We start from the raw sequence: 24,156 nt of genomic DNA, 5'->3' as shown, positions 1-24,156 counted from the left end.
ACTCCGAAGTTTCTGGCGGCGGTACCGCCGGAGAAATGTGCCTTTGAAATTTGCGGCCCGTGCAGCCCTGGAGCCAGGACCTCGAGTGGACGCCTTGGCCGGGTGGCAGTTCAACAACAGCGGCCTGTGGTGACTGGGTGGAGTCGGACCACCGGAGCGGTGCACACCTCGGCCTACATTTCGCCGTGGTCGTTCCTACCGCTAAGCGTAGCGGACCGAGTGCATGCCCAGGGTGGCAATTCTGAGATTCTCCGGTGATTGCCCCTGCCTTTGACGGTGAGCTGCCCGGACGCCGCCCGTAACTCGCCCTGATTCTTGCGGGCTGCTACCGGATTCTCGCGGGCGCTGGTCCGTGGTGGGGACGACAGTTGCCCGTGACCACACAACGGATAATTTTTGCCTGCCCCCGGAACCCTGTTTCCAGCGACTTGGACCTTGAGGCGCTTGTCCCTGGGTCCCGGTCCCAATACGGGTCGGGCCTACCCGGCGGCCATCTTGTTATGATGAAGCCTACCATCCTGTCCACCGGGTCACAGCAGGACTGGGAGTGTGTGACTTTTGGGAGTGTGGCGGAGCGATCGCAGAGAGCTGTGCTGGGGTACGGCGACCTCCTCGAGGCTCTCGGTGCCCTTCATTCCACCTTGGTTCATGGCATCGGGGTCTTGGGGAGTAAGCTCGATGGTGTGGCATCAGCGTCGGGACAGTTGCGGCCTGCCTGTCCTCAGGTACACAGGGACTTCCCACACTGCACACAGGAGGACAATGTCGCGGCCACCCCTGAGATTAGTGAACAGCTGGAAACTCCGGACAGTATGCTTCCGTGTGATCGGCTGGCTGTGGGTCTGATCTGTTCCGGAGGTATTGGACCTGAGTGGGAGGTGGTGGCCTCGTCCCGTGCACGGCCTCCGGCGACCCAGGGAAAATTCAAGCAACAGTTGTCTACTTTGGCTGATTCCGCCTTCCTGGACCTTGTGTGCAGTGCAGATCCTGGGGCAACACTGGGAAAGACGTCCCCCCATGATGCGGACTGTGTTGGTACTCAGAGACTTCCACCCCACCTGTGTGCGTCGCTTCCCGGTCGTTTTTGGACACTCCTTTACCTTGTAACATTGGACATGGCGCTGGGTCGAGGGGTATGCATGGGCAGATTTGCAAAGAGTGGTCAAGGATAAGGCTGATCCTTCAGGGGTGGTTATCTAGTAGACGGGCGGGCTCAGGGGTTGCGTGCTCTCATGGCATAGCTATTAGTATAATTGGTGCATAATGCTCCCCATCTTTCTTTGACATGGTCGATTTTGTGCTGCTTGCTGTTTGCCTTGGGGAAAACTTACCGTGCGGGAGGGAGAAGCCGGGGGCATGTTTTGAAGGCCCTCCTCCAGTTTATTAATTCTCTCTCTACCCCCCGTCTGGTGGGGTTCTTTTCTTACTCCCTTTTCTCTGTTCTTCTATATTTCGGGTCTGGTTCCAGGGCGACAGGCACACTGCTGGGGGGGGGGGGGCCGTACTCATCTGCCGAGGTGCAGGGTGGGGGGTTGGGGAAGGGGATTCTTTAGTCTTTACCCTTTTTTTTCCATGGCCTCCTTTTTCTTCTCTGATTCTTCTTTGTTTTTCTTTTCTGGGATCAGCGTGGTACAACTCCTTTGTTGTGAATCACTGCTTTTTCATGTGTGCCACAATTTCCGGGGTGTTTTCTGGGTTTTAGGGCATGGGACTGCAGGCGCAACTGGTCATGATACTTCTCTACATCCTGCACTTCCTGTTTTAGCGCCATTGACTCGATAGATTGCCGTTTATTGTTTACGTTTGTTATTCTGCCTGCCATTTTTCGCTGCTGGGAAATTGTTTGGCACCTGATCCTTTCGTGTTTCCCTATTAGAAAATGAAAGCCTTCTTAATCCTGGTGTCCTACTTGCGCCATTTACTGGCCGAGAATATATTAGCATGGAGATTCTGCTCCCCGAGGTTCTGCCTGTGTCAACATTGGATCTCTGTTGCTTTGACTGCTTAGCGGCCGGCCCCGGGGGGTTGTAGGCCCATACTTGTTATTGGTTGAAATGCTAATAAAGGTTTTCCAAAAAAAAAAAAAAAAAAATCCTATGCTCGCTGAAATCAGGCTCTCCCTCTGATCTCTGTCCTGCGAAGGTCCTCGCGTCTGTTGCTGAGGTGATAAACCCAGCTGGTAATAAGGTTCTGAATCTATCATTAATTTAAGGAATGGTGCCTGATACCTGGAAGCACGGGAAAATTCTCCCACTTTAAAAAAAAACATCTGCGGACCCTTCGATAGCCAGCAATTATAGACCTATTTCGCGGCTACCGTTTTTCTCCAAGTCTTTGGAGAAATTTGTAAATCAGGTTGTGGGGGAGTTTGTCGAAACCAATCGTGTTTTACATCCGAGCCAATCTGGTTTCCGTGCTAATTTCAGCACGGAAACAGCTCTCCTTGAGATATCAGAATCAATTAAGTCCACATTGGATAAAGGCAGTCTTGATACTGCTTGACCTGTCCGCGGCCTTCGATACCGTTCCTCACAAACTACTTTTGGGTCGCCTTCAAGGATGCGGTATCGGAGGCACGGTCCTTCAGTGGTTCAGGTCCTATTTGGAAAATCGCCAGCAAACAGTCTGGTCCCCTCCTTTCGCGGCATCTATTTTACCTATGAATGTTGGCGTCCCTCAGGGATCTATTTTACGTCCAACCCTGTTCAATGTGGTTTTGGCCCCTCTGGCATCACTGATTGAAACCTTTCGGCGCCAGGATGGTCTCTTACGCCGATGATACACAACTTTTGTTTACTTGTGGTAAGGGCGAAGCTCGTAATAGGAAGATGATAAATCTCTGTTTATCCACAGTATTTGGGTGGTTTAATCAGAACCAACTTCTCTGCAATTTGGAGAAATCTGAAATCATTTTCTTCGTCTGCAATCCTGGGGATGAGTGGCGTGAATGGTGGCCATCAAACATGTCTCCTCCTACTGCCTTAGCCACTACGGTCAAGAATTTGGGGGTCAAACTGGACAAGGATATGTCCATGAAATCCCAAGTCCAGACGGTAGCAGGCACTTGTTTCGGCCTATTGAAAATGATGCGTAATTTTCTCCCATTACTTTCAGTATCCCATAGGAAGATAGTTGTGCAAGCATTGATCCTGTCGCGTCTTGGTTATGTCAACGTTCTCTACCTTGGCCTGCCGGACTATCTGATTAGCCGCCTTCAGGTGGTACAGAATGCCGCGGCTAGAGCCATACTTATGGTTGACTTAAGGACCCATATGACCCCACACCTCAGGGCCTTGCACTGGCTCCCAGTACGCAAGAGGGTGAACTTCAAGGCTTTGGTGTTGGCCTATAAGGCATTCCACAACATTGGAGCTCCGTATTTGAGAAATAGATGTCAGCTCTATGTTCCATCTCGAAACCTACGGTCCTCAAATTCATTTTTGTCACAGACCCCAAGGTTTCTTCGCTCGCGATTGGGTGGTCGCTCCTTCCAAGTAGTGGCCTCCGGGCTCTGGAATAGCCTACCTCTTGATCTGCTTCAGGAGGGGGATCTTCTTAGCTTTCGTCACAAGCTCAAAACTTGGGTGTTTGTATGATCGGCGGCCTTGGGGCTCCACAGCTGTGTTTTTGTCACTGGTCTTTCTTTTCTTTAGCGCCGGGACACTCCCGGGAGTAGCCGCGCGCTCTATAAATACCCAGTAACATTAACATACACCAGCTGACCCACTTCAATGGCTGCTCATTGCATGCATGGTGGCAGTATGTTGATCCCATGTTTGTAACTCTAGGCCTACTGACGTTTTGTCCAAATTTATTGTGCCCGACATTGCTCCATATAATCATGCCCAATAATCCACAGTAGACTGCATCTGCTCTAACCACTCTTCTGTTTCCTTTTCATTCCTTTTTTTTTTTTTTTTAATTTTTTTTATTGACGAGTAACATGACACAGATATCCTTCATACACTCAACCATAATTTTCATCAAATACATTATCTGCATCATGACTCTGATTTTAGCAGAATTGACCACCCCCCACCCTGAACCCACCCAGCTACCCTTGAGGGCTGAGAGCTAGAGATAAAAGAAAGAAAGAAGAAAGAAAACATCCCGTTAAATTCATAACTAATTAGATAATATACATGATACAAACATAATTAATATACATTGCTATCATACTACATTTCAAGAATCAATGGTTTACACAATCCAACCAATTAATCAAAGGAGCCCAAATCAATTCCCCATTTCTGCGGGCTCTTGGGCCTCTCCTTCTAAAAACCAACAGCTCCCACTTCCCTATATTTAGAAATTTGCTAAACCATTCATGTTCCGATGGAGGGGATGGATCTAGCCAAACAGTTGCTAAACATAATCGGAGTACAGCCATTGAGACAAAAAATAACTTTTGCTCGTGGGGCGTCATATCCACTTCAGTTACCCCTAATATAACTGCCTGTGATGAGAGTGGAACTACACGGTGAAACAATATTTCCAGCCATCGTTCAACTTTGTTGAACAAAGGAAGCAAATTGGGGCAAGAAGAGAACATGTGAATAATATTAACCGCAAACTCACCACATCTGGGACAATTAGCTCCCATAGTCCCCCCCCATTGATGAATACGCTGTGGGGTTATATACAAATTATACCAGGTTTTGAAGCATTGAACTTGGAGATTTGCGGATAGGGTAGAGATGTAGCTAAGCCGTAATGATTTTTCACAGACCTCCTGCCCAACATGCAATCCTGTATGCCATCTGCCAAAATGTTTATCCAAATCGTCTTTTCTTTTTTCGTTAATCATTTTATAAATTGAAGATATTGTGGAGTGCCCACCTTTAATAGCCTCGAGTAACGAAATAGCAGTCCAGCTAACCATCCTCCGAGAGAAAAAATCCCGGATCTGTAAAAACTTTAAAAAATGTTGATTACCAAGAGTAAATTTCTGTTTTAAGTATTCAAAAGTCCTTACCCCATCCACCGAAACCAAGTCCCCTAGCCTATTGACCCCGTGGGCCCTCCATTCTCTAAAGTATCCATCAGCAAAAATTTGGGGCAGAAGAGTATTACTATTAACTGGAGTGTATAAATGTATTCTACCAATATTAAATAATTTGCGGATAGATGTCCAGATTTTGAAAGCCGCAAATAGACCTTTAAACCTCACACGTTTAAAATATGCAAAATCTATATGCTTAAATAAGACCCCTGAGATTTCCTCTCCATACACCAGTTTATATATTGAATTTTCCCGCTCCTCAAAATCAGGGCAATCTAGCAATACAGGAATATGTCTCAAAGTGATAGCCCAATAATAAATCTGAAAATTAGGCACAGCCCAGCCCCCCCTTTCTCTTGGTAAAGTCATAAATTTAAAGGCACGTCTGGGTCTTTTCCCTGCCCAAAGAAACCATGAAATAATACGTTCGATTTTTTTAAACCATATTAAATCGAATAGAACGGGGATAGCTCTGAGGAGATACAATATCTTTGGCAGAAAAAGCATCTTTATAACATTGCATCTCCCCATAAGTGTTAGGTAAAGATTACCCCACACCTCAGGGACTTGCACTGGCTCCCAGTACGCAAGAGGGTGAACTTCAAGGCTTTGGTGTTGGCCTATAAGGCATTCCACAACATTGGAGCTCCGTATTTGAGAAATAGATGTCAGCTCTATGTTCCATCTCGAAACCTACGGTCCTCAAATTCATTTTTGTCACAGACCCCAAGGTTTCTTCGCTCGCGATTGGGTGGTCGCTCCTTCCAAGTAGTGGCCTCCGGGCTCTGGAATAGCCTACCTCTTGATCTGCTTCAGGAGGGGGATCTTCTTAGCTTTCGTCACAAGCTCAAAACTTGGGTGTTTGTATGATCGGCGGCCTTGGGGCTCCACAGCTGTGTTTTTGTCACTGGTCTTTCTTTTCTTTAGCGCCGGGACACTCCCGGGAGTAGCCGCGCGCTCTATAAATACCCAGTAACATTAACATACACCAGCTGACCCACTTCAATGGCTGCTCATTGCATGCATGGTGGCAGTATGTTGATCCCATGTTTGTAACTCTAGGCCTACTGACGTTTTGTCCAAATTTATTGTGCCCGACATTGCTCCATATAATCATGCCCAATAATCCACAGTAGACTGCATCTGCTCTAACCACTCTTCTGTTTCCTTTTCATTCCATTACATGGCACCTTCCATGTGCTGGCAAAATATCAGGTATTATGCATCCAAATCTCGCTCAAAGATGCCTGACTCTGTGCTAGATGGCTGAGTGTGGTTCATGAGGAAATGGCCTTGCTCTGATTTTCCTAAAATTCTGGCAGCTAGTAAGCCAAAACGTCCAGCCTGTTTACAACAGTCTTTGGCATGACCCCTTTCAAAGTTTCCATGCCAATTGGCAGATATTTGAGAGAAAGCCTGCCTTGGCGCGTTTTGCAACCCCTAAATATTCACTAGTAGGGGTGGTGAGTGAATGCATCCATCTAAACATGGGTTCCATCCTTCTCAACTACCAGCCTTTGCAGTCGCTGCAATGTAATTTCAAAATTGCTGAAGAGGGGGCTGGCTCTGGGCTGAGTCTAAAGTTGGCTCTATTTCTACATGAGTAGACATTCATTGATTTCCTATGCTGTCCCTCACATCCAGCGACCCCTCTCCTGTCCCTTATCTCGTTTGTTGCTCCAATTATGTTGCTACTCCTCAATTCAAAGAGGGTAGCGGACACAAGTCACAACAGTTTACACATCAATTGTTCTTGCAACACACCAATGAAATGAAATAGCAATCAATCAAGTATTTGTAGAGCGCACTAATCACCCGTGAGGGTCTCAAGGCGCTGAGGGGGGAGAGGGGTGCAGCTACTGGTCGAACAGCCAGGTCTTGAGAAGTCTCCTGAAGGTTAGCAGGTCCTGCGTCTGTCGTAGGTGGGAGGGGCGGTGTTCCATGTCTTGGCAGCGAGGTAGGAGAATGATCTGCCACCGGTGGTCGTCCTGTGGATGCGTGGAACGTATGCGAGGGCGAGGTCAGCGGAGCGAAGCTGGCGGTACAGGGTGTAGAAGGTGAGTCGTTTGTTGAGGTATACTGGTCCGGTGTTGTGGAGTGCTTTGTGAGCGTGGGTGAGGAGCTTGAAGGTGATTCTCTTGTTGCCTGGTAGCCAGTGCAGGTCTCTCTGGGGGGCTGAGATGTTGGTGTGGCGGGGGATGTCGAGGATGAGGCGTGCGGTGGCGTTCTGTATGCGTTGTAGTCTTTTCTGGAGTTTGGCCGTGGTTCCTGCGTAGAAGGCGTTGTCGTAGTCCAGTCTGCTGCTGACGAGGGCCTGGGTGACTGTCCTTCTGGTTGCAGTGGGGATCCATCTGTAGATCTTGCGAAGCATGCAGAGGGTGTTGAAGCAGGAGGAGGAGATGGCGTTGACTTTCTGGGTTATTGAGAGCGAGGGGTCCAGAATGAACCCCAGGTTGCGTGCGTGGTGGTGGGTGTTGGTGCAGCTCCCAGTGCGGTCGACCACCAAGAGTCATCCCAGGTGGAGGGGGTGGAGCCAAGGATGAGGACCTCTGTCTTATCCGATTTCAGCTTCAGGCGACTGTTCTTCATTCCATCGTGGAGGTTGGTTTTGGCGGTGGCGGGGTCTTTGGTGAGGGAGAGGATCAGCTGGGTGTCGTCGGCGTAGGAGACAATGTTGAGGTTGAGTGATCGAGGATGTTGGAGAGTGGTGCCATGTAGATTTTGAAAAGGGTTGGGCTGTGGGATGATCCTTGGGGTACGTGGCAGGTGATCTTAGTGCCTTCAGATCGGAATGGACGGAGGCGGACTCTGAGTTCTGTCGGGGAGGAAGGAGGTGATCCAGTCCAAGGCTTTGTCGCGGATTCCTGCGTCGTGGAGGCATGTACATAGGGTGTGGTGGCAGACAGTGTCGAAGGCGGCTGAGAGCCACGGTTTCGCCGTTATCCAGTAGGGTCCTGATGTCGTCAGTGGCAGCGATGAGGGCGGTTTTGGTGCTGTGGAAGCCGGATTGGGACGGGTCCAGGGTGTTCTCCTCGAGGAGGTGGGTCAGTTGCCTGTTGACGATCTTCTTGATGACTGTTGCCGGGAACAGGAGTAGGGCCGGAAGTTCTTGGAGGTCCTTTGGGTCCCTTGAGTAGGGCGTTGGTCTCGGCGTGCTTCCAGCTTTCCGGGAAGGTGGCAGTCTCGAAAGAGCTGTTGATGGTCTTCCGGAGTTGGGGTGCGATGATGGGGCTTGCTTTGTTGAAGATGTGATGAGGGCAGGGGTTGGATGGTCAGCTGGAGTGGATGGTGCTCATGATTTTGAAGGTGTCGTCGTCGTGGGTCCAGGAGAGCAGGAGGTTGGTGTGGCTGCGGGGCGGTGAGTCTGCAGTGTCGGTGGCTGTTGGGAGGGTCTGGGTGTTGAAGCTGCCGTGGATGTCTGCGACCTTGCGGTGAAAGTAGGTGGCTAGGGAGTCGCATAGGTCTTGCGAAGGCGGGATGTCGTTGGAGCTAGAGAGTTCCTCCACGATGAGGAAGAGCTCTTTGCTGTTGTGCGCGTTGTTGTCGATGCGTTCCTTGAAGAAGGTCTTTTTGGTGGCTCGAATGAGTTGGTGCTGCTTGCGGCAGGCGTTCTTATGGGCTGCGAGGTTGTCCTGTGTCTGTTCGTGGCGCATCTTTTTCTTGAGTCTTCGGCAGGTTCGCTGGGATTCCTGGAGGTCAGGGATGAATCAGCTGGCCTGTCGATGCGTCTGTTTGAGGGTTTCTTGATCGGGGCGAGATTGTTGGCGCAGTCCTCTATCCATTGCCTGAGGTTGCGGGCGGCTGTGTCGATGTCGGTTGGTGGGTCTTTGGTGACCTTGCTCCAGCTGCGATGTGGGATCCGTTGCTGTTGGTGGTGCGTGGTGGTTTTCTTGAAGGTGAAGTGGATGCAACGGTGGCCGGTCCAGTGGAGCTCGGTGGTGTGGCTGAAGGTGACGTGGTTGCTGGCAGAAAAGATGGGGTCGAGCGTGTGTCCGGCGGAGTGGGTGGGAGTCGTGACTAGCTGTTTGAGTCCGAGGTTGGCGAGGTTTTCGAGCAGGGTGATGGAGTTGCTGTCGTTGGCATTCTCAAGGTAGAAGTTCAGGTCTCCGAGGAGGATGTAGTCTGTGGAAGCAAGGGCGTGCATGCTGACGATGTCGGAGATGGAGTCGCAGAACTGTGGTCGGGGTCCGGGGGGTCTGTAGACGAGGGTTCTTCTGAGGGTGGTGTTGGGGTCGGTGTGGATCTGGAAGTGCAGGTGTTCCGTGGTGCTGGAGGTGTCTTCGGTGCTGGTCAAGATTTTGAGGGTGTTCCTGTGGACGACGGCGATTCCTCCTCCTGGTCTGTACACATCAATAAATATAAAAGTGCGACTGTTACCAACACCATTGCTTACAAGACGAGTCCCCATACTATTTCTGTTCTCTTGTTCCATCTGGCCCATTCCTTGGTTTTCCTATCTTGTACCTTCATGCCCCATCACCTCCTAGATAACACTACACCAGGGAGAGAGAGTACCTCTACCTATTCACGAACCAACATCAGAACATGTGTACCCATTACCGACTCAATCAGCTGAACTTTTATGAAGGTCTGTACATACACCCACTTTTATGTGACCACTTCCTCTGGTACGCCCCACAGCAACATTTCAACAATCACCTGAAGCATTTAAATATAACACCTTTCATGTACACGCTGTGCTTATTTTGCCATGGTAAGGGGGCCATGATCCACTAGATACTTACATTGTGAATACACCAAAAGCCCCATTCCCTTCTTTTCTAATCCTGCTCTACCCTTGATATTAACGTTGCAAAGATGACAACAGATTACTTCCCTACCTTTGATCGACTTTACATCTGCCACATCCCTTCTAGTTTTAATTTGCAGTACTCCATCTGTCCTCTTTCCACACTCTGAATTCTATACTTTGGACATATTTTCAACAAACCTATACAAATACGTCCCTGGAGAACATACCTCAATTTCTTTCCACACATTTATGCCAGGTGGTCACCCATAAAGGCTGAAAGATATATTACTTAAAATATTCCACCAACACACCCCAAACCAACATATAGAGCAGTCAACAGGTCCATGCCTGTCACCCAAAAATAGTTTGAACCTGCAACAACCACTACTACTGAGATCATTATATTCAGTGATACATGTTTACTTTCGCTTGTTACTGGGTGATTCTTCTGGGCATATACACTCGTCTCAGCACTGCAGAAAACCAAATGCAGATTTAGTCCATGTTTGCCAAACTGAGCTATGCCAAAACGTTTTTTAATTTTTTAAAGGCCACCATTTGCAAATCATTGTTTTTTGGATACAAGTGGAAATACTGTCCAGAGTATGAACTTCAGACTCAGTCAGTCGAATAACTGATAACTGCAGACTCAAATTCTGGCTATCCCCACATGAGGTATATTCAGCAGGGTCCGCTAGTAGCAGGGGCCAAAAACAAAGCCTGATGTGGGGATGAGAGGGGTGTGGGCGGGGGATGGGGACAGTGACTGTCCTATCTGCTCTCTTAAAGAGGGATCGCCAATTCCACCTTCGGGTACAAGGCAGATGTACGTTTTCCCATTGAGCTCTCTTGTTTTGGGGGAAAGTGATGGAAGGTTCACATCCAAGAACCACTGACCCATATAGACACCGGTGTGCAACAATCTGTTTAGGTATCCAAACAGCTTCTCCTAATAAAATACAAGTCCCATATTTTACAAAGTGGGTTCAAATGAGCAACAGCTTTGAACTTAAATGTTGTGTATGCATGGACTTCCTTTAATCCCCTCTAAGGTGGCCATCTGTCCGCTACTTACACAGACAGTCCATGAACTAAACCTGCTGTCTGTTACTGATCTTTTAACAGAGATCATTCGGCCATACTTTTATCAGAGTTGCATGTCAACTAATCCCAAGGCTGAACATATTCTACAAATCAGCTGGAACTGGGAAGTATGGTTACTGTGTGAAGCGACCCAGGATTTGAGTCACCTCAGCCAATTCTAGTGCACACAATTTAGAAGAGTTAATTGACTGTTGACTCTGCACAGGGCCCTGTCCAAGCTGCCCTTTGACAGTCAGCAGTTGCTGCCCATTTATGACCTGCCGGAGTTTAGCTGGAGGTCCACCTCAGCTAAATTAGACCTAGGCCAGGCAAATCAGACTAGGTTGCTGTCTCTTGTTGTTTAGGGAAGTGCTGGGCTGTTCCTGGCAGCCAGAGGGAGCGATGATTAGACCTCGTCATGGCCTCAATCTGTCTAATCAAGTCTTGCAGCTGGTGCATGCCTGGCCAACCAGGCACTCTTGGTTCCTGTTGTGTTCAGTATGTCCACGCGATTGATTCACACCCTTCTGCTAATTGACAGCCCCTATCTGGTCAGACTCTTGACATTCAGTAGTCTGCACTGGTAAACGGCACATTATTTATACCACCTGTCTTCGCAATTTCTGTAAAACAAGGATATTTTTTTCTTTGCATGCAAGAACAATCCGAACTCTCGGCCATCCTATTTATTTCTTTGCAAATATGTTTCGTTTTAAAATAATCGATTGTACAAAACAGTCTTCATTTTGACTGGTGGTAAACCGTGAGTTTTAATAAATAGTAAACTTGTGAAGAGTGCACCTCATATGGTAGAAGGAGTAATTCTATGCAGAACATATGACGAGCAGGAGTGCACATTAACAGATGACGTTAGCCAAAAGACAGAAGGGGGAAGAGAGACAAAGTTACAAGAATAATGAAAACAATTTATTTAAACAACGCAACACACTGAATTCCAGGGCTTTGTGGCTATCCAAAGTTAGTATCTGGTCAATTACCTGGATCTCACAACTGGATCGATAATGGTTAGACCTGGCTGGTATCATTGCTGTAGTTTCACCCTAACTTTTTGCCTTCAGACATCCTGTTATTGCTGGCCTTTAGAATCTGCGTATAGTACCACTGCTAACCGGTGCTAAAGTGCTTGAGCTCTCTGCTTAAAACATGGCAAAACTGGCTTTTACCGAATTGGTTTATTTAATTTACTTATAAGTCCCTAGTAAAGTGCAGTACATGTGCCCATGGTGTGTAAATTAAATGCTACTAGTGGTCCTGCAGCACTAGTTGTGTCACCCACTTAAGGAGTCCTTTAAACATGGCGCAGGCCTGACATTGCACAGCCTGTGTGCATTTCGACCTGGCAAAATAAAACCTTTTTGCCAGACCAAAACCTTTTGAAATATGATCAAAACCTCCTTTTTTAATACATATAAGTCACCCCTTAGGGAGGGCCTGGACAGCCTCAAGGGCAGGGAACAGTGTACTGTACGTTGGACATGAACTACTACGTTTTACATGTCCTGGCAGTGAAAAACTCAAACTAGCTTTTGGCTACTGCAAGGCCTATTTCTCCCATAGGATAACATTTGAGTTGCCTTTTTACATTTTAGAAGTGTAATTTCCAAATGGGAAGAAATTATTGATTCGTGTTTGGTGTCTCTTGAAGCCTAATTTATGGTGAAGACTGATTTTAAATTACAATTCTGAAAAAGTCACTTTCAGAAAGTTGGCATTTTCTTGGCTTAGCCATTTGGTGTCCACAGCCTGTCTCTGGTAACATGACTGTGCAGTTGGGCTTTGTGTATTCCACCTAGACAGACACACACAATGGGAGCTTACATGTGATTGTATGGACCATAAATGGCAGGATGAGAGGGAGTGGCTGAGCCCACCTCACTTACACCTGAATAGGCGCTGTCCTCTGCCAACAGATAGAGCTGCATACCCCTGTAGTTAGCCTGGAGCCAAGGCAAGGAAGGCAGGGCATCTGTGCACTTCAAAAGCATGTCTGTAGAAGCTTATCCACACTTTAAAGAAACACCTGTGTATACAAGAAGGATCTCAGAGACCACCGCTACAGTACATTTCTGGACCTGTGAATACATACTCTGACAGGAAGAAGGACTAATGTGCTGCTACAAGGACTGCCACTCTGCTGGACTGCTGTTCTGAAGGAACTAATGCCCGGTTGTGCTGCCATCTTGCCTGGGTGAAGAGGACTGGACCTGCCTCTCTTGACCCCAGAACCCAGGGTGACTTAAAGGGCTAGATGGCTGGTCTCTTGATCTGAAGCCTCAGGGACAGAACAGGCTTCTCACCACCTCGCAACTGCACCTGGATGCTGCCATCTGCGAGTCTACCCTGTCAAGTGGAGCCACTCCAATCCTCTATCCTTGGAAGTGACCGGAGGTGCTTTGTCAGTCTCTGTGGATCCAGCGGAACAGACATCTCCTCTGCTGTGAGGCGCAACCCCTAGCAGACCTAATGCAGCTCCGCTGCTGCGTGGATTGGACCCATCGCTAGGCCTTGTGTTGCCACTGCAGCACGCAGAGTGACGCATCCTTGGCACAGGCCTTCGCATCTGTCATCCACAGAATCCTTGACGATGATGGACTGTGCATAGCAGCCTTGGGAACAGACGCGTCATCCTGACTGCATGCTCAGCGCCAGACTTAGCATCTCAAGCCCAGTAGACAGGATCCTCGACGCAGCAGGACCTCACACCACAGCCTTGTTGAATCTCCAGACCAGCTCATCTATGCCACAGAGCGAGACAATGCTCCACAAACCAGGATTGAAGGTATTCTATTCAGCGGGCCCAACTCGGTTCCTGTAGCTAGCCCGCCCTCTATTGCCGTTGGCCTGAACTTGTGACTGCCATGTCCGGTGCTACCAAATATCCAAACCTGGTGCTTTACACCTTTTGGAGCTGTAAATCTCTGGTTCCAATTGGATTTTTGTCCTTTTGGTCTTGTTTTATTTCTTAAATTAAGCTCTATTTTAGGTCAAGCTGGAAGATCCTTTGTGGGATCTGGAGATCATCCCTAGGACTTGCCTTTTTCTGCCTTTGCTTAGGGACTTTTTTTCATTTCAACTGCCTCTATTTAACTGTTTTGATGGAAAACGACCAGTAGAGGTCAGTAAAATATAGATTTTTTTTTCGGCTTGTTCAACTGCCTCTAATTAACTGTCTTGATGGAAAACGACCAGTAAAGGTCAGTAAAGTACCAGAATTGCTTTCTACTTAGGGACTTTCTTTTTTTATTTTTCTGGCAACTGCCTCCATTTAACATTCTTGATAGAAAACGACCAGCAGAGGTCAGTAAAATACCAGAATCACTTTAGCATTCCCTAGATTCCAGATCATAGAAACTTTTATTCAACAAGCCCCCATAGACAATGATATTTTTTTCAAATCTTGCATTTTCAGTGATATGACCACTGAAAGGGCTGGTTTTATATTAGAAACAGAGATTTGGACAATACAATTTCCTGATGTTCAAAGGCAAATAAGACCGTCCGGCCGTTCGCATGAAGAAGAGGGATTATCCCGAGACTCTGCAATCTACACAGTTTTGAAATCTCATTATTTGGATACCTGTAATTGGTTTTTTTGAAGACTAAAGTGTTGTACTTATTTGCCTTTGAACATCAGGAAAATTGTGAAGCCTTGAGAAAGCCCTGGTCCTATTGACCACTTGGGGCGAAACAAGTGTCGGCTGTCGCTCTAACTTCAGTATAATAGTACTCTGGAATATTCATGATTTAATCAATAAAATTATTTCTCAAGACAACCAAAGCCAATTGTTTTCTTCAACTACCAACTATTCTTCACCTACAAAGGGAGTTATCTAATACTATATAAAGATATGTACTATTAACGGAGGAGTTCCTGCTTAAACCCTTGCAGAACTCATGGGTGAGAGGGCAACTTGCATGTTTAGAGGCAGTGAAGTGAATGAGATGCGAAGACGTGCATTCAGGTGAGTGTGAAAAGAGAGTGCTCAAGAGGAAAGAGATGGGTGTGAAATGGACAAGATGAGAAGAGAAATAAGCATCGGCAGCCAATAGGTCTTGCCTTTGGGACCTTATAAGTGTTTAGCCCTGCAGCACATTATCCGAGGTGCTCTGCCACCATGGACTAAAGAGCAAGTTCACAACCATCCAAACTGAGGCATTGGCAGAGATGACGCAATGCTTTGGTTAACCATACTAGAGAGAAAGAAAGACCTTATGAAGCGCATCAACACCTTGACGGTGTAGTAAGCGCTATACAATTCCAACATAATACACTTACCAACAAAAACACTGCTGATAGCTTTGTCTGTGATGCAACTATTCAGTTTGTTTCCCCTATACACATTCACTGAAAGGAATGCGACACCGCCATAAGGAAACTTCAGAGCCTCCAGTTATGGGGCGGTAGCGAGGGACCGGTTAAAGAGACAATGCTAGTCATGTCATTATTTCCTTGGAAACACCACAAATTTGCATTCCCATTTCACTCTCTGGCAATTTTTTCAACATTGACACGAGCTGGAAATGTTATGAGGTGGAGCGGCTGGAGTTGTGCCAGTGGCATCTGCAGTCATAGTTCCCATTTAGCATTTTTTTATTAAATAAGCAGGTTTTGTAATCCTTTTTTTTTTTTAACGAGCGATAAAACAAATGTGCTATCAACTTTGCTAGAACAGCTGCTGTCACAAGCGAGTGCCATTTAGAGAGCGGATAGGGAAGTGGATAGTCGCGTTCGCAAATCTAATAAACACAACCATCCTAAAACAGGAACAGAGGCAAAAGAAAATGTAGTGTGCCCAAACTAACAAATGTACTGTAAGACAATGTTCACAAGGAACTCATTTACCAATTTTTTCAATAATATACAATGTCAATGATTGCCTTGAAATTAATCTCAAACCAAGAAGTCAAGAAATGAAAAACCTCAATTATTTCAAAAGAGAACAAATCATTAATCAACACCGTAAGTCTGCACAAAAACCTTTTTACACTACTGAAATCTACTAAGCCTCAGCCGAGGTCTTTATTTATTAACCACTTTTTTATATCACAAATAAAACCACATTTTATATATACACAGAAACTCTCTTATATTTACAGTGAATGGTGAGCCCCAGTGAAACAAACCATAACCTTATACAATGTGACAGAACAAAAAAGATTGGTGAAAGGTTATTGGAAAAAACATATATAAGGACAGTTTATATACAATATACAGTGATTCAGTCTAGGCTGTCTCTTATTTTGTTGTCGACGGCGTTTCGACCCACTTTGAAATACCGGGTCTCATCAGGACTGTAATTCTAGGGGCTAAGAGAGAAGAAAGAAGATAACTATACTCCAAGTCATAAACTAATTTGTTTATAAAGGGTCACCTACAAGACTTACAATTTCTTGGCTTACCGGTTTAAAACATACAGTTGTCCATGTAGGATCCAGTATGTATAAAGATGAGATGGATGACAATTGTATCCAGACCTATAAGTAAGGGATACTCATTTAGTAAAGACACAGTCTCGATTATTCTGTGTTATCACCCAAGTGTATAGTGTAATGCACTTACTTAGGTTCTTTTCTATCCTCCAAAGATAAGAGGCAGTACTACTCCAGGTATAATGGGAGATTTAGAGTGTTGGTATGACACTTCTGGAACGTTTTGGAAAATTAAAAATACATGGTCAGTATCCATATGGCAACAGAACAGACAGAGGTGGGGAAAGGGGATAGTCCAATTAAAGACCACTCAAACTACTTACATATTCAGTGTCAGAGGAACTCATATACTCAATAACGGTTCTTCTGTATAATCACTAAGGCAGTGTTATCCCACTGTAAGAGACGAGGGTATTCATGAATTAAAACATGTCCCTCATAATGCTCACTACATAGGTATATATATATAAAGCCCTCTAGGCCTGGGAGGCAACTTACTTGATAGCACCACGGACGATAAGTGTTCTCCACGCAGTGTGCTCAGCTGAGTTAATCGAGCCAACAGATGGGACAGGATCTAGCTCCTTTATACCTGGCTCCACATCAAGGAAAGGGAAGAAAGACCTCTCGGCCGCCATGTTGTAGTGGTCAAAAATATAACTCTCACTTAAAAATATGTCCACTTCTATTATGGATACATCTAGGTGGGGGAGCAGTTGAACAGCGGACTAAATCACATTTGTGATCCTTCGCCTTAATGATAAATGTCGAATTTTCAGGACGCCGCTGGCAGCAGCCATCTTGTAATGGCTATTTCACATAGCCCAACACTGGTTCGGGAATCAAAGTATAATAATGCGCCTACTTATTTTTTAATTGGCATATGTATGGATACATATAGGTGGGGGAGCAGTTGAACAGCGGACTAAATCACATTTGTGATCCGTCGCCTTAATGAAGAATGTCGAATTTTCGGGACGCCGCTGGCAGCAGCCATCTTGTAATGGCTATTTCACATAGCTCAACACTGGTTCGGGAATCAAAGTATAATATTACGCCTACTTATTTTTTAATTGGCATATGTGTGGAGGAGCATTCGAGCGGTGGGTATAAATTACGTGTCTGATCCGCTATTACCCTTGCTCTTATATTAGATGCCGTATTTTCAAGACGGCGCCGGCAGCAGCCATCTTGTAGTGGCTGATTCACACAGCTCAACCACGGTTCAGGAATCTAAATCCAATAATACGTCTGCTTATGTTTTAATGGCCTGTGTGTAGAGGAGCAATGGAGCGGCGGGTATATATTACGTTTTTAATCCGCTATTACCCTCGCTCTTATATTAGAAGCTGTATTTTCGGGACGGCGCCGGTAGCGGCCATCTTGAAATGGCGAAATCCCTTCACTCAGTTCAGAGTCTATGGTCTAGATCTATAAGCCTGCAAACAAAGTGCTGAACAGAAACGGTGGGCGGGAGGGGGGGGTTGGCGTGGAAAGGGGAAAGGACCGAGGGCTGGATAGAAATTAGTGTCTAAAATCATTTAAGGTCCCTGTTGTATCCCCGTCGTGGCCATTTTGAATTGGGACCAATATACTTCATACAGAGTTTAGTCTATATCTCACGGTCAAATGGCCAGTCACTTAATTGATTCAAGACAATAGTCAAACGTGATAAATCACAATATATAAATGCTTGACCTCTAATATTGAAGTAGAAAAGCTCACAATTTCGATACCACTAATTGTGCAAAAAGGTCAGTGCTGTTTATGGTATAAGTGCAGTTACTGCCATTGGGTAACATTATACTTAGACATACATCTTTGTCTCGTTTTACAAAACATTGAGCATACTGTACAGAGAAAAAACGTCTGTTGACCCGGAATTCGGGGTAGGGGAGGGGAAAAAAAGGAAGGAATTATACAGAATCTTTCCAAGGAACACATGATAGTATGACATAGAATCCTTTCTGATGACCTAATCATGATATATAAATGAACATTTCATTACATTGTTCGGACTTTAGTCATAGCGCATCCATCCATAGACAATTAATTTCTCTGTATGGCACCATTATACCAAATGAAACCTCTAGTTTTCAACACAGGAGAGTATCTTAAACCTCTGGTTTACTGCAAGGAAGGGGGATGTGGGGGGGGGGGGTGGGTTGGGGGTGAAGCGTGTGGGAAAGAAGGAAGTGAATGGAAGTAGGAGGGAAGGGTCATTTTATTTAAAAATGTTCCAATTGAAACATAAAATATTACAGCATGTGATCCATAGATCAATCATTTTCAATAGTCTACTGTATGACAGAGCCCTGTCAAATACATAGCTATCTAAAGATAATCAGGCAAGTCACACTAATGTAGATTAGTGTAAACTAATGAATTTCCGCCATTCCTCAAGGCTATTTAACCCATTTTTAATGGACCCACACTTGTCTATCCATTTGCATTCAAGGGATTGGAGAATAAGAGAGATGTCACCACCCCTACGTGGAAGCCTAGCTTTTTCCACCACTTGCCAGGTCAAATCATCTCTCTTATTCTCCAATCCCTTGAATGCAAATGGATAGACAAGTGTGGGTCCATTAAAAATGGGTTAAATAGCCTTGAGGAATGGCGGAAATTCATTAGTTTACACTAATCCACATTAGTGTGACTTGCCTGATTATCTTTAGATAGCTATGTATTTGACAGGGCTCTGTCATACAGTAGACTATTGAAAATGATTGATCTATGGATCACATGCTGTAATATTTTATGTTTCAATTGGAACATTTTTAAATAAAATGACCCTTCCCTCCTACTTCCATTCACTTCCTTCTTTCCCACACGCTTCACCCCCAACCCACCCCCCCCCCCCCCCACATCCCCCTTCCTTGCAGTAAACCAGAGGTTTAAGATACTCTCCTGTGTTGAAAACTAGAGGTTTCATTTGGTATAATGGTGCCATACAGAGAAATTAATTGTCTATGGATGGATGCGCTATGACTAAAGTCCGAACAATGTAATGAAATGTTCATTTATATATCATGATTAGGTCATCAGAAAGGATTCTATGTCATACTATCATGTGTTCCTTGGAAAGATTCTGTATAATTCCTTCCTTTTTTTCCCCTCCCCTACCCCGAATTCCGGGTCAACAGACGTTTTTTCTCTGTACAGTATGCTCAATGTTTTGTAAAACGAGACAAAGATGTATGTCTAAGTATAATGTTACCCAATGGCAGTAACTGCACTTATACCATAAACAGCACTGACCTTTTTGCACAATTAGTGGTATCGAAATTGTGAGCTTTTCTACTTCAATATTAGAGGTCAAGCATTTATATATTGTGATTTATCACGTTTGACTATTGTCTTGAATCAATTAAGTGACTGGCCATTTGACCGTGAGATATAGACTAAACTCTGTATGAAGTATATTGGTCCCAATTCAAAATGGCCACGACGGGGATACAACAGGGACCTTAAATGATTTTAGACACTAATTTCTATCCAGCCCTCGGTCCTTTCCCCTTTCCACGCCAACCCCCCCCTCCCGCCCACCGTTTCTGTTCAGCACTTTGTTTGCAGGCTTATAGATCTAGACCATAGACTCTGAACTGAGTGAAGGGATTTCGCCATTTCAAGATGGCCGCTACCGGCGCCGTCCCGAAAATACAGCTTCTAATATAAGAGCGAGGGTAATAGCGGATTAAAAACGTAATATATACCCGCCGCTCCATTGCTCCTCTACACACAGGCCATTAAAACATAAGCAGACGTATTATTGGATTTAGATTCCTGAACCGTGGTTGAGCTGTGTGAATCAGCCACTACAAGATGGCTGCTGCCGGCGCCGTCTTGAAAATACGGCATCTAATATAAGAGCAAGGGTAATAGCGGATCAGACACGTAATTTATACCCACCGCTCGAATGCTCCTCCACACATATGCCAATTAAAAAATAAGTAGGCGTAATATTATACTTTGATTCCCGAACCAGTGTTGAGCTATGTGAAATAGCCATTACAAGATGGCTGCTGCCAGCGGCGTCCCGAAAATTCGACATTCTTCATTAAGGCGACGGATCACAAATGTGATTTAGTCCGCTGTTCAACTGCTCCCCCACCTATATGTATCCATACATATGCCAATTAAAAAATAAGTAGGCGCATTATTATACTTTGATTCCCGAACCAGTGTTGGGCTATGTGAAATAGCCATTACAAGATGGCTGCTGCCAGCGGCGTCCTGAAAATTCGACATTTATCATTAAGGCGAAGGATCACAAATGTGATTTAGTCCGCTGTTCAACTGCTCCCCCACCTAGATGTATCCATAATAGAAGTGGACATATTTTTAAGTGAGAGTTATATTTTTGACCACTACAACATGGCGGCCGAGAGGTCTTTCTTCCCTTTCCTTGATGTGGAGCCAGGTATAAAGGAGCTAGATCCTGTCCCATCTGTTGGCTCGATTAACTCAGCTGAGCACACTGCGTGGAGAACACTTATCGTCCGTGGTGCTATCAAGTAAGTTGCCTCCCAGGCCTAGAGGGCTTTATATATATATACCTATGTAGTGAGCATTATGAGGGACATGTTTTAATTCATGAATACCCTCGTCTCTTACAGTGGGATAACACTGCCTTAGTGATTATACAGAAGAACCGTTATTGAGTATATGAGTTCCTCTGACACTGAATATGTAAGTAGTTTGAGTGGTCTTTAATTGGACTATCCCCTTTCCCCACCTCTGTCTGTTCTGTTGCCATATGAATACTGACCATGTATTTTTTAATTTTCCAAAACGTTCCAGAAGTGTCATACCAACACTCTAAATCTCCCATTATACCTGGAGTAGTACTGCCTCTCTTTGGAGGATAGAAAAGAACCTAAGTAAGTGCATTACACTATACACTTGGGTGATAACACAGAATAATCGAGACTGTGTCTTTACTAAATGAGTATCCCTTACTTATAGGTCTGGATACAATTGTCATCCATCTCATCTTTATACATACTGGATCCTACATGGACAACTGTATGTTTTAAACCGGTAAGCCAAGAAATTGTAAGTCTTGTAGGTGACCCTTTATAAACAAATTAGTTTATGACTTGGAGTATAGTTATCTTCTTTCTTCTCTCTTAGCCCCTAGAATTACAGTCCTGATGAGACCCGGTATTTCAAAGTGGGTCGAAACGCCGTCGACAACAAAATAAGAGACAGCCTAGACTGAATCACTGTATATTGTATATAAACTGTCCTTATATATGTTTTTTCCAATAACCTTTCACCAATCTTTTTTGTTCTGTCACATTGTATAAGGTTATGGTTTGTTTCACTGGGGCTCACCATTCACTGTAAATATAAGAGAGTTTCTGTGTATATATAAAATGTGGTTTTATTTGTGATATAAAAAAGTGGTTAATAAATAAAGACCTCGGCTGAGGCTTAGTAGATTTCAGTAGTGTAAAAAGGTTTTTGTGCAGACTTACTGTGTTGATTAATGATTTGTTCTCTTTTGAAATAATTGAGGTTTTTCATTTCTTGACTTCTTGGTTTGAGATTAATTTCAAGGCAATCATTGACATTGTATATTATTGAAAAAATTGGTAAATGAGTTCCTTGTGAACATTGTCTTACAGTACATTGTACTTACCCGGTTCGCAGGGACACAAGGGTCGCTCTTGTAAACTCCAAACTAACAAATGGTCAGGAGTGAACTGATGCATGTAACAGGGACAGTCTCCAGGACCAGACAAAACTGCCAAAAGAAGGGAAAAAATGTAAACTAAGGGCAGAAGACCAGGTAAGAGAAGGATCAGGAAGGGGGGGCCTTTAAGGGGATGCCCCACGTCACCCCCTTACAGGTTCGCTAGAAGGACAAACTCTTTTCCACTTTTCGTTTTGTCCCTCTTCCCGGATTACCCTTGAATCCATGATACAGAGATGGTACACTTTAGGATACCCTTCTGACCGTCTCCTCTATTTCTGAGTAAGTTTGGTTTCCTTCCCCCCCCACACCCCTCCCCCGGTCCTGATGAAACGCCACTTATCCATTAGGAGACCACAGGCATGATACATGTCAACCTTTTAACCACTTTCACCCCTCATCACACATATCGAGCTGCAGTAGGTTTAATTCTCCCTGCCAGCCACGACTGTTGTAGTCTGCTTTTAGCTATAGCATCTGTGCCCAGCAATTAAAGGTTCCTAAGGACACTCATAGCTATTTTTAACACACTCACTACATCCACTCTACCTACCACTCATCTGCCCCACCACCTCATCACATAGGGCCCCCGCCTTACAACACAGAAGACCTACGACAGAGAGCCCCCCTGCGGGGCCCGTTGGGCATTGCAGCGCCAGCCCAACAAGGAGCTGCCCTATGATAAAGCATGACACTTCTCGGGGGTGTGAGGGCCCTTGCTCCTTATTGGAGTAGCCCACCCCTTCCTGATCCTTCTCTTAGCTGGTCTTCTGCCCCCCTATAGACCCACCCATTCCCTTCTTTAGGAACTGCATACCTCTTTGTTTGACTTATACGTTTTAGGGCATGTATGCTGGTCCTAGATCTTAAAAGCCCATGTCCCTCCGATTATGTGTACTATAAATGTAAACTATTCATCAAAGAAATTTCGAAAGGAAGATGAAGGAACCAATTAAAAGCAATGGGCATGCTGAAAGCCCAGAGAGAAGATGCAGCATGCTCTAGAAACCGCTTATACGCTGTCTAGGCTTGACCTAAAAAAGGGTGTACTTGTCTACATAAAGTGTACATAGTGGGAGTGATTGAGACACACTGAAGACCACTGCTCCTTCCAAAGGCATCAGACCAGTCTTAAAATTTCGGAATTGAAACATTTTCAATGTTACATTATTTGCAACAAAATCATTGTGGTTACTCATTCATCTTAAAACCGCTAACAACCACTGACATTAAATAATTCTGGCTGATTTTCAGAGTATATCCGTTGTTGTGTTATATATCGGTATATATGAACAGCAAGCTCAGAGGAATCAAATTCCAGTCTGTTGGCACACTATGGGAATCACAAATGTAGAATAGAAGTTTAAGCCACACTTTAATTAAATAGGCCACATCCCAATTAGAACCCCACACACTCTTTTCATTCCACTTAAATGCCATGCCTCCAAGTTATCTTACTTTATCCTCCCCTGAAAAGTGCTGAGCACAGACAATTCTATAGCATTATTGAATAAATACTCCCCACTGCCAGCACTTTTTTTTTTTAACTCGGATTACCCCCAATCATACCGAAACGTATAAATCGGTTTCCTCGCAAATCACAGCCCTCTCCTACCACGGTGCAAATCGCAAACGCAATATCCTGATTGTGGCAAAAAAAATTGCTTTTTTCACAGAGCGACATGAAGAGGGTCGGGTTTGCTTCGTTACAACGCTCTCTCACCTGGCAAAAAGTTGCAACAGCTTCCAATGCTTAGAATCGTAGAACAAATAGGACCCCTTGCTAGGTATGTTTCTTCGTGTGTATCCTTTATTTTGGTCCTCCCATGGCACTTGTATTGAGTCTCTAACTAGGACCCTTGGGGAAAGGAAAGCCCAAACGACGCCCTCTGAGCGAGAAACCAGAACAGTGGCTTCCGGCTTCCCGCTCGCGCTTCCAGTAGGTTCAAAAGCGCAACCAGTAATAAGGCTCCCTTCAGATAAAGCTATTTTTATTATCGTCCAATCACAAGTCTCGCTGTACTTGGGCTCGACGCAGGCGCAATGAGACTGTGACGGCCATAGAGTTTCGTGATTCTCGCTTGAAAAAAAATCCGCCTGTAGGACGCAGTTGTCCTGTTTTGGGAGAAGACGAATCATTCTCGTTTGGTCACCGATCAGAATTTT

The 24,156-nt window shown here is 45.2% G+C and overlaps 1 protein-coding gene across 2 annotated transcripts in view; it reads right to left on the bottom strand.

Annotated features, from left to right (window-relative positions):
• SPC24 (SPC24 component of NDC80 kinetochore complex) overlaps positions 1-23,938 on the bottom strand; it is a 95,775-nt gene extending 71,837 nt beyond the window's left edge. Inside the window, exons 1-2 of one of the 2 annotated variants that reach the window (XM_085600760.1) lie at positions 23,714-23,938; positions 21,937-22,041 (exon numbers count right to left, since the gene is read on the bottom strand). The gene's annotated coding sequence lies outside the window, so the exon portion shown is untranslated. The remainder of the gene's footprint in view (positions 1-21,936; positions 22,042-23,713) is intronic. The other variant, XM_085600759.1, reaches the window with a different exon arrangement.
• Between the last annotated feature and the right edge of the window lie 218 nt (positions 23,939-24,156).

The sequence above is a fragment of the Triturus cristatus genome, chromosome 4_2 (assembly GCF_964204655.1).
Source record: "Triturus cristatus chromosome 4_2, aTriCri1.1, whole genome shotgun sequence".
Classification (NCBI taxonomy): Eukaryota; Metazoa; Chordata; class Amphibia; order Caudata; family Salamandridae; genus Triturus; species Triturus cristatus.
This window is presented reverse-complemented; position numbering and strand designations above follow the sequence as displayed.